This window comes from Penaeus japonicus, unplaced genomic scaffold (assembly GCF_977035675.1).
Source record: "Penaeus japonicus unplaced genomic scaffold, GWHDUDI00000001_assembly GWHDUDI00000027, whole genome shotgun sequence".
In the NCBI taxonomy this organism is placed as follows: domain Eukaryota; kingdom Metazoa; phylum Arthropoda; class Malacostraca; order Decapoda; family Penaeidae; genus Penaeus; species Penaeus japonicus.
Genome location: NW_028234429.1, coordinates 20,029,941 through 20,039,940, shown reverse-complemented (window position 1 = coordinate 20,039,940; position 10,000 = coordinate 20,029,941). Strand labels below are relative to the sequence as shown.

The following is a 10,000-nucleotide window of genomic DNA, read 5'->3' as shown; positions in this document are numbered from 1 at the left end:
CACGTGACCGACCGACCGATCGAATACACAACAAACGACCATTCCCTTCGAGCCTCGTCTGCGACAGACGGGCGGGCGGGCGGCGACGCTGAAGGAGGGAGAGTGACTAGGAGGTGTCGGAAGGTGACGGGTGTCGTAGACATGTCTTGTCGATTGATGTGTATTTGATATGCTTTTCGATATACTTTTGATATGATTTTGATATTGTTTTGATGTAGTTTTAGCATGGTTTTGATATGGACTTAACGTATTTTCAATTTGCGACACTTTCGGTGACTGACGAAGATGATTATAATGATTATTGTAATAATAACGCTACTATGAATAGCAATGATGATAATAATCTTTATGATAATTATTGTAATAATTATTGTAATGATTATTGTAATAACGCTACTATTAATAGCAATGATGATAATAATAATTATGATAATTATTGTAATAATTATTGTAATGATTATTGTAATGATAACGCTACTATTAATAGCAATGATGATAACGATGATTATGATAATTATTGTAATAATTATTGCAATAATAACGCTACTATTAATAGCAATGATGATAATGATGATTATAATAATAACGCTATTAAAATTGACAAGGATATACCAGTCAACCGCCGTAGTATCTCCCGAACACAAGATGCTCAATCTCGATGAACTTCGAGTCATAGGTGAAGGAGGAGCTCGGGTGATGAAGGTCTCGAGGCCGAGGGTGGGTGGGGCGCCCCGTGCATCGCAATGATAAGGGATTCCTTCTCTATGCACCTGTGTACTTATGTTAATGTGGCAGCATGGATGTGCGGGGCAGCTTGGTGGAAGGAGGAAGGAGGGAGGTGGAAGGTGGAAGGTGGAAGGTGGAAGGTGGAAGGTGGAAGGAGGAAGGTGGAATGAGGGAAGGTGATTGGTGTTTCCTTTGGGTCCTTGAGGTTCAGCTATAATGTTCCCACACTCGAGCGTGGTAGCGAAAGGAAACCGGAGCATTGAAGGTCGTTTACGGATTACTATAGAGTCGAGGGTCCACACGAAGAACAGGACAGCGTCTGCATATCTTGCCTCTTTAAAAGAAAAAAAAAAAACGAAAAAAAGGGTCTTTTTACTTCTCGATTGGAAAATAATCCCGGATTGTTATTGTATGCACCTCGCCTCTCCAGGATTTGCATGCTCGGGCATCGGATCGGGGGTGGCACAAGCTCGCTCAGGCTGTCGTCGTGCAGGGCATATGCTACCGGGGCAGCGCGGCGGAGGGAAGCGCAACAACGACAACGACTGAGACAGGAATGGAAACCTGAGCGAGTCGTCCGTCTGTGGCCGCGAAGGCTACGATACGCTCCATTTTCTCTCTCTCTCTCTCTCTCTCTCTCTCTCTCTCTCTCTCTCTCTCTCTCTCTCTCTCTCTCTCTCTCTCTCTCTCTCTCTCTCTCTCTCTCTCTCTCTCTCTCTCTCTCTCAAGGGGTCTGGCAAATTGAGTACTTGAGAGAATCGAGATTAGTGTTCTAGTTTTGACTTTAGAGGCGATTCGGGGAATTTTGGCAGAATCCACCGGGGCGCTTGTGTGTACGCTGTACACACAAGCAGCACGGACGTTCGGAAAAAAAACTCCAGAAGCAGTGCGTCGGTGTCGGAAATTTCCATGGAGGATGGAGGGTGGTGGAGGAGGAAGGAGGATGGAGGAGGAGAAGTAGAAGGAGGAGGGGAGGAGGGGGAGGGAGGAAGAGGGAAGAGGTAAGAGGAGGAGGGAGGAAGAGGGAAGAGGGAGGAGGAGGACGATAATATTTCCAAAGCGGCTCTCCTCTCTCTATCCCTCCATTTCCTTTCCTTTTCTCTTCTCTTTCTTTCTCTTTCTCTCATCGCCTTACTCGCTCGCCCTGTCCTCCCTGTCTCTTCCCCTGGACATGCCCTCCTCTCTCCCTTCCTTCCCCCTTCCTCATCCACCTCCCTTCCCTTTTCCACACCCTCCTTTCATCCCTCCCTCCCTCCCTCCCTCCCTCTCTCCCTCCCTCTCTCCCTCCCTCCCTCCCTCCCTCCCTCCTTTCCCCTCCCCTCCTTTCCCTCCTTTCCCCTCCCTCCCTCCCTCCCTCCCTCCCTCCCTCCCTCCCTCCCTCCAACCCCCTCCCAGCCCAGCCCATCCCTTCCCATCCCATCCCATCCCATCCCATCCCATCCCATCCCTCTCTCCCTCCACCCCCCTCCCATCCCATCCCTTCCCTTCCCATCCCTCCACCCCCCTCCCATCCCATCCCATCCCTTCCCTCTACCCCATCCCCTCCCTCCCTCCCTCCCTCCCTCCCTCCCTCCCCCCCCCCCCCTCCCATCCCATCCCTCCACCCCCTTCCCCCCCCTCCCTCCCTCCCTCCCTCCCTCCCTCCCATTCATCCCATCCCATCCCTCCACCCCCTTCCCTCCCCTCCCTCCCTCCCTCCCTCCCTCCCTCCCCCCCATTCATCCCATCCCATCCCTCCACCCCCTTCCCTCCCCTCCCTCCCTCCCTCCCATCCCTTCCCTCCCTCCCTTCCCTTCCCTCCCTCTCTCCCATCCCATCCCATTCCTCCACCCCCTTCCCTCCCCTCCCTCCCTCCCTTCCCTTCCCTTCCCTTCCCTTCCCTCTCTCCCATCCCATCCCATCCCTCCCTCCTTCCTTCCCTCCTTCCCTCATTCCTTCCTTCCTTCCTTCCTTCCTTCCTTCCCACCTTCCCTTCCCATCCCTCTCCTCCCCTCTCCCCCCCCTTCTCCCCCTCATCCTCGTCTGCAGTGCACACGTAATCACCGCGAGCTGGAAAATGGAAGACGAAGTCGCGTCTGTGCCTCGGGATAACGGTACTCGAGACACGAAACGGAAAAGGAAAAGAAAATGAATGAGAGGAGGAAGGGGAATAGGAGGAGGGGGAGGAGGAGGAGGGGGAAGAGGAATAGGAATAGAAGGAGGAGGAGGAGATGGAGGAGGAGGAGGAGGAGGAGGAGGAGGAGGAGGAGGAGGAGGAGGAGGAGGAGGAGGGGGGGGAGGAGGGGGAGGGGGAGGAGGAGGAGGGGGAATAGGAATAGGAATAGAAGGAGGAGGAGGAGGAGGAGGAGGAGGAAGAGGAAGAGGAAGAGGATTGGGAGGACGAAAAGGAGGAGGAGGAGGAGGAAGGAGATGAGGATGATCAGGAAGATGATTAGGATGCTGCCGATGATGAGGGATGATTTGGAGGAGGAAGCGGGAAAGAATGATGATGATGATTGGTAGCGTGAGGTTTAATGGACAGTAGGAATAGGTATTTAAAGGGGAATGAGATGTAGAGATAAGGATTATGAGTATGAGGTCGAGTTTCTTTTATTTTTTTCTTGAGAACATATGAAGTCCATTTGATAAATGTGAACCACGAGGAGACTGGGGATTATAGCAACGTGATCTAAGGGCAAACGGAAGGTCCACTTTGCTTGCATATGCATGTGGGTGTGGGCGTTGCATGTCTGAGTGTTTATACATATTGGATATTATACATTGGATATTACCTATTACATACTGCATGTGGCAGTAAGTTGGCGTAGGTTACACGCTTATTAAGACATAAGATGGTTGGGTTTACATGTGTGTACATCCTTCCTGTTTTGTACCCATGAATATATATGTGTGTCTGTCTGTCTGTCTGTGTCTGTACTTGTGTTTGTGTCTGCATTTGTGTCTGTGTCTATGTTTGTATCTGGTCGTGTTCGCTTAGAGAAATAGGTAAATAAGTTACGCGATGACAATGAACCCCAACCGTGAACTAATCTTGCAAATGAATTGGTTTTGGCAGCTAGTGGGATTTCTCTCCCAAAGCCATGTTTTTATTTTTTTTATCTGCGCCTTCCGTAAAGATTCGAGATGCTAAAAGGAAGATCAAGGCGCTTGCACGATTTTGGAAAGACGGGCGTCCGCTCGGGATAGCAACAGCCGCCGCCGAGCTCACAGGTGTTCACGGAGCCGGAATGTGTCTACGCGGGTTGCCTGCACTGAAAGGGGTTCCTCTCCTCCATACCCGCGGACGCTGCCTTGAACTGCATTCGCTGTGCTGGAAACCATTCACGGTCATTTTGGTTTAAAAAGAAAGGTTATTTCTTTGCGTTTTGTTTGCGTTTTCATAGGCGGAAGCTGTGGGGATGGAATGCGATTCAGCTTTGGTGTAGTTTGGTGTGTAGGGTGATTTTGTTTTTTATAGATTGGTGTCGTATGCAAAGGGCCTCTCTCTGTCATTATGTACATTTGGATGTCTTTGTTATTCTAGCAAGTACCGACAAATTTGCGCTAATGAATAACTCAAAGGTCGCCCAAACCTCGCTGCAGTTTCCTGATACGAAATACTTTAGTGTTTTCCTTCCGTATTGTTAAACGGAATGATAGTGCAGATATAGTGCTATCTTTTCTCGGTATTATTATTATTATTATTCAGCACTATACACCCGATACCATTAACCTTGTACGAGAAGGTAGCTCGGAAATCGCAAATGGTTATTGAGTCAACGCTCTGGTGAGCTTGCAACAGGCGGGTTATAACCGGTTATAACTGCAACGCGAAGGGTTTAGAGCTGCAAAGCAAGATATTAGTGGTATTTCAGGACAACAGAGCCATCTATTAATAGCATTTCATGACTAAGGGTGGAGGGGGAATGGGGGGATAGGAGAATAATTGAAGGGATGGAAAGGAGAAGGCTATTGTACTTCTGCAAGGAATTCCTTTGTTGCTGGAAACTTGTTCGGAGTTGTTGTCTAGAGGAGTTAGATTCTAGTTTGTTTGTTTTTTTTCTTTTTTTTTAATCTCTGTTGTTATCCACTAGATGAAGACTTTGATTAGGTTTGACGACATGTTGTCCCGAAAATAATTCTTATTCCCGCCAGACTTCGCTCATTTTCAGACCGGATTCGTCCGAGACACAATCTCAGAGAACCTCAAACGACACGGCGAGAAAGTTTAAAAAGAAATTCCGATGCAACGACTAAAATGGACACCGGAAGAAAAGCCGAATATAAAAGTACTATTCAAAAGAGGGGAGGTGGGGATATTCTGTTAAATTAAAGTAGTTCGCATGGGTGTGTGGGTGTGTGGCCAAGCATATGCGTCTCGTGGGTGGAATGTGGTTTCTCGCTAGACTTACCTTTCTTACGTCCCTTACTCCACATGGGCGGGGGGGGGGGCAGACGGAGAGACTAGGATCAGTCTCCTTCGTATCCTTCCATTCTATTTCGTGCTTCTTTCTTTCTTTCCTTCCTTCCTTTCTGTTCTTCCTTTCGTTTTGCAGTCATTCCTTCCTTCCTACTTTTTTCTTTCTTTCTTTCCTTCCCTCCTTTCAACCTTCATTTTTCTTCTTTGTTTCACCCTTCCTTCTTCCTTCCTTCCTTCCATCTTTCTCTCTTGAGTTAGAGTGAACCGCAAGGGTAGAGGCTATTCAAAGGCACGATGATGTGTCTGTGGAGAGAGGTCAAAGGTCAGGAGTGGAACAGGTAGCGCAAATCTGGCCGCTTGAAGGAAAGGTTTGATCAAATTAAACTTATGATAAATTTATATTGATTGTTGGTGCTTTGTTTTGATATTGTTTTTCGTTTGGATTTTTATTTTAGATTTGGTGTTTGATTGGGTATTCAGGTTATTAGCTTTATATCATTTTGATTTGCGTTTTTAAAGAATTAAAGAAAAAAATAAATATATATATATTGGTTTGGATTGGTATGCATTTCTTGTCTTTAGTTATATGAACAGAAGGAACTAAGGCATAGACACATACAGTCAATTTATTTGTAAAAAGAGTTGTTTTATCTAAATTTGTCAAATTGAAATTATAGTGGTAATGATGGTGATAGTTGTGATGATACTGCTGTTGATAATGGTAATGGTGATGGTGGATTTGAGAATCGCAATGATTCTAAAAAAAATAATGGTGATGATAGTAATGTTCATAGATATAGATAGATAATTTTATAACTGCATCAGTATATCTTAAACCATCTAGGGCTGTCTTGAATTAAGTGCAAATATTTATTAACCTTTCATGGTCACCCAGATCTGCTGTTTGTACAGATCAACTGCATTTAAGCCTGGGACTCCCAAGTGTTTCCTCCAATTTTCAACTTAGTCTGGAAACTGAAATGCGTGTTGAACAAGCACACGGCATTATTGTTGTTGTTATGATTATTATTATAGTTATTATAATGATTATTATTATTGTTATTATTGTTATTATTATTGTTACTGCTACTACTACTACTACTACTACTACTACTACTACTACTACTACTACCACTACCACCACTACTACTACTACTACTATTACTACTGCTACTGCTACTATTACTACCACTACTACTACTACTACTATACTATTACTATCACTACTACTACCACCACCACCACTGCCATCATTATCATTACTAGTATCGGTAGACATTTGTTACACGGGAACAGTTAAAGAGATCTATAGCATATTTCTCGAGTCCCGTGCCGTCGTGATTGGCAGACCCATTTAGAACGGCAGTTTTAATGGCAGGGAAAGCATGGGAGTGTTTCAAGTGATGTGTCCACGTACCTTGACGGATTGCAATATGTTCAGCTGGAAGATGGTTGTTTCTCTGTTGGCCATATGCACAGCGCAAGTGTTGAGTCGTATTCGTGTTATGTATGATTTGCATATTGCATGAGCGTCCTGGGTCTTCAAAGGAGATTTTGTTGTGATGGGGGGGGGGGGATTTATGTCTGTATGTTTGTCGATATTCCGAATTTCTGTTGAGAAACTAGGTATCATCTTATTGTTATTATTATTATTACTGTTACCATCATCATTGTTATTATTATTATTATTATCATTATTATTGTTATTGTTATTATTTTAATGATGATAATGATAAGTGTTATCATTTTTATTATGATAATGATATTGATAACATAGGTTGTGATAATAATATTTTTTATTATCGTTATTATTATTGCGATAATTATTATTATTACTATTATTGTTAATATTATAATTATCATTATGATGCTGATTTTGATGATGATGATTACCTTTTCACCATACACGGTACATTTTCTTTGTTGCTATTGCTTCTCTACATCGACATTTCCCGCATTGCATCACTCAAAACCGCGCCTCTCAACGCGCAACCACACAACCACTAAGTTTGGAAGACACTTTGCGTGCAACTCTGTTACGGCGACGCACTTGTACGGTACGCACCTCATAGCCGTTCGTCATGTTGCAACGGAACCCGTTATGTTGGTCATTGGCTCATTATTATTGTTATTATTATTATTATTATTATTATTATTATTATCATAAGTAGTAGTAATAGCAGCATCAGTAGTAGTAGCAATAGCAGCAGCATATTATTATCTATATGTTTGTCTATCTATATCTATCTATCTATCTATCTATCTGTCCATCTATCTACCTACCTACCCATCTACCTACTGAGTTGCCTCGTGAAATGAACACGAAAGTGTGAACACCGTCACTTGATGTACTACCAAGCGATCAGAGGGGGGAGGGGGAAGGGGGAGGGGGAAGGGAAGGGGAAGGGGAAGGGGAAGAGAGCAGTGTCATGCACCATCCAGGTCGCTGATCACAGCTCACTGCTCAGTCACCATGCAACATGGCTCCCATCATGCAACAGCACTCTCTTCATGCACCGCTGCCCTTTTAGTGACTTTCCCAGTGTGTAGAAAGATCACAGGTGCGAACTATAACATTGCGATGCGCTTAACAACCCCAAATGTGTTATTAAACCGGAAACGCACGATCCAACACAGAATCAAACTTGCAATATGACTGGCAGCACAATCCTCAAGCGAAACAAGCAGTACTTCCCGCGAAAGATAAAATGCAAGCACTGACCCAGCACTGTTGCTTCCACGCAATCCTTCTAGAAGCACAGCTCATTGCGCACAACACAGTCCCAAAGGCGCAACACAAATCATTTATTACTCGCTGCGCATCGCCAAGTTCGCAACACCCTCCCCCCCTCCCCATCGCGCTCAACACCTTGCAAATGACCTCATCAACTACTTACCTGAGGGCGTGTCTATCCGAGGCGCCCCCTGGGCACATCGCGGACCCCCTCCCCTACCCCTCCCCTCCCCTCCCCCCTCCTCAGTGACGAAGGACATGGCACTTGGACACGTGCCAGCTGGGTCACACGTGGGGGGGTACGGCTTGGTCAACCCCCCCTCCCCTCTTCCCTCCACCCCCTCTCTTCCACACATACACACACAAATCTTGACTGCCTCAGCTGGTTCAGATGATCCAGGGAAGGTGGCCAAGCGAAGTGTGGGGGTTCAGTAGGCGGGGGTGGGGGTGGGGCTGGGGGTGGGGTTGGAGATGGAGATGGAGATGGAGATAGAAATGGAAATGAGTGGGAGGGGTGGAAGTGAGTAGGGGGAGAGGGAAATGAGTGGGGAGGGGTGAAGATGGAAGTGGGTTTGTGGGAGGTTGATGGGGATGGGAGTGGGCGTGTGGGGGTGATTAGTGTGGGGAGCCCCGTTATATATCGCATGGGAAATTCAGCCTTAGTGACATCACCGCCTGGAATGAGTCGTTTTTTTTCCCCTGTGTATTTCGACGGTGATTCGGCAGACAGCGCTCGCTTTCTATTGGCTGTTTCTTTGCTTTCTTTTCCTTGTCTTGTCTGTTGTCTGGTTGGTTATATATTTTTTTGGTTTGTTCGGAAGAAAATGTGAATGGGTGGGATCTAGATGTACAACCTCAAGAATTTATATACTTGTTTATCATGAGTTTTTGCGTTTGTCCCCGCATTTTTCTTAGATTTATGAAATGTGAAATTCAAAAATATATATTCTCGCTTTTACTATTTCCCTAACATTCTCTCTCCTGTCCTTCTCACACTCATACTCATACTCACCCTCACCCTCACTCACTCTCTCACTCTCTCTCTCATATGTAAGTATACGCACGCATATTCATATATGTATATGTATGAGGTTCTATCTTTGTAAACAAAAGGCGCCGGGAAAGGGATTATCTAAGAAGGCATCCGGTGTCGTTACATCACTCGAAGACGCATCTCCCTTCTGCAGATTTTCTGCGTCGGGATGCGGCAGAAGGAAGAGTGGGGGAAGGAGGAGGGGGAGGGGGAGGGGGAAGTGAAAAGGGAAGAGGAGGAGGAGGAGGAGGAGGTGGTGAAAAGGGAGGAAGAGGAGGGGGAGTGGAGGAGGAGGAAATGAAAAGGGAGAAGGAGGAGGAGGAAGAAGTGAAAAGGGAGGAGGAGGAAGAAGTGAAAGAGTAGAAGAAGAAGAGATGGGAAGGGGAGGAGGGGGGTTCTTACCTTTAGACTTTCCCTTCGAGTGGCATTTACTACCTTGGGGGAGGGGGCGGGGGAGGGGATTAAAGAAAAGTGTTCGAGAGGGAAAGTATGTAAGGAATTGGCTGGTTGTAGCACACACACACACACACACACACACACTCTCTCTCTCTCTCTCTCTCTCTCTCTCTCTCTCTCTCTCTCTCTCTCTCTCTCTCTCTCTCTCTCTCTCTCTCTCTCTCTCTCTCTCTCTCTCTCTGTCTCTCTCTCTCTCTCCCTCTCTCTCCCTCTCCCTCTCCCTCCCTCCCTCCCCTCCTCCCTATCTCTTTCACCATTGTTCACACACCCGCAAGTTCGTATATAAACGCGCATGCAATATTTATGCCAGTGCATTGCAGTCTCTGAGGGCGCTGCGTCCCGCCCTGGCTCGCCACCGGCTAGAAAGTCTCGCTCGCTGACATTTTCTCCCTCGCTGACATTTTCTCCCTCGCTTTTGCACTCGCGCTGACAACCTTCAAACGCGTCTTGTGTTGCCTCGCGCCGCGCTGGCCATATGGGTGTGTGTTTAGACTCAAGTTTTGCGTCCTTTATTGCTTCTTGTGGACGGTGATGAGGCTGGGGATATGATGGGTCTTGTTGGGGGGGGGGGGAGGGGGGAGAGAAAGGATTTTTGGCCTTGGGTTTCTGTTGTTGTTGTTGTTGATATTGCACTTTTTTTTTAGTATGTGGA

General features: G+C 46.4%; 1 protein-coding gene and 1 long non-coding RNA gene across 2 annotated transcripts in view; one reads left to right on the top strand and one right to left on the bottom strand.

The window, feature by feature from the left end:
• LOC122256780 (chloride channel protein 2) overlaps window positions 1-10,000 on the top strand; it is a 206,672-nt gene that overhangs the window by 12,069 nt on the left and 184,603 nt on the right. The gene's annotated exons all lie outside the window — the stretch shown is intronic.
• LOC147468617 (uncharacterized) overlaps window positions 4,297-10,000 on the bottom strand; it is a 12,756-nt gene continuing 7,052 nt past the window's right edge. The window contains exon 2 of the long non-coding RNA XR_015192377.1: window positions 4,297-5,428. This is a non-coding gene — a long non-coding RNA (uncharacterized LOC147468617). The remainder of the gene's footprint in view (window positions 5,429-10,000) is intronic.